Raw genomic sequence first — 1,306 nt, 5'->3', positions numbered from 1 at the left:
TGTGTGTGTGTGTGTGTGTATCTCAAACTCACTGCTGTTGAGTGGAATCTGACTCATAGCATCCCCCACTGGGTTTCTGAGACTGTAAATCTTTACAGAAGTAGGTTGTCCCATCTTCTTTCCACAGAGTGGCTGGTGGGTTTGAACCACTAACTTTCTGGTTAGCAGCCAAATATCTTATCCACTATACCACCAAGCTCTCTCTCTATGTATATATATATATATAGGTGTGTGTGTGTGTGTTATTTGTTAAAAAGTTTTATAAATTATTTTAACAAATAATTACAGAATGGATTCTTAGAATGTAACTCACACTCATAAAATAAAGTTATAAGATATTCCTTCATATTCATATGTGACTTACATAAATCTTGAGAATGTGACAGCCATGGGAGTGTACAACTCAGTAATTCATTCAAAAGATAAACTCCAGTAAGGACAGTTCCAAGGATCCCTGCTCGTACAGGGGTTAGGTGCTGCTAACCACAAGATTGGATGATTCAGGTTTACCAGCAGCTCCTCTACCCCTGGAGGAAGTTATGGTAATCTGCCTCTGTGAAGATTACAGCCTTGGTAACCTTATAGGGCAGTTCATAGTGCGTGCAAAAATGGCAAGGAGGACACATTCTGACCTACTCTAATCCTGCAAGAGGAAGACAGGATTACCAGCAGTAACCCAAAGCTTATTCCTACAAGGCCAGACACACTGCCTTCCTCCAGCCCTTTCACCAACCGTCCTCCCAAAGCACCCACCACCTCTCTCCTGGGTTCGATAATTCGCTGCAGTGGCCACACAGAGCTCACAGATTATGAGGTTTATTAGGGAAGCACCAGACTACAATTCAAGTTAAGGAAGAACGCTCAGTCTCTCTCTCAGCCCACCATCCCTCAGCCAAGTCTCTCACAGTCTCTTTCCCAGCAGTGCTGGTCCCTCGGTGTCTCACTCAGCAATGCGTGTCTCTTGCATCTCTTTCCCAGAAGCACGTGTCTCGTTCAGGAGCGCATGTCTCTTTCAGCAGCACGTCTTCCTCAACCAGCAGTCAGAGGGAGTTCTGCCTCCAGGAGGCCTCCTTTTGAGCCCAGAAGTGTGGTCAAACTAGCCAATCACAGCATCAGAACTCTAAGCACGTGAGAGAAAGTGGGAACCTCCCAGAACATTGTATTGTGGCACACCCAACAGAAATAACCCAGGTGGGCGACTTTAAAATCAGGATCTTCTCAGTTGCTAATAGCAATTCCCACTTTGGAGTTTACAAAGACTTATGGGTAGAAAAGCCACACTAAGTAATTTACTACACCGCAGTGC

The sequence above is a fragment of the Orycteropus afer genome, unplaced genomic scaffold (genome assembly GCF_000298275.1).
Source record: "Orycteropus afer afer isolate SDZICR_OR568_19922 unplaced genomic scaffold, OryAfe1.0 scaffold00216, whole genome shotgun sequence".
Lineage (NCBI taxonomy): Eukaryota > Metazoa > Chordata > Mammalia > Tubulidentata > Orycteropodidae > Orycteropus > Orycteropus afer.
The sequence above is the reverse complement of the archived record's forward strand: the minus strand, read 5'-3'. Positions refer to the sequence as shown.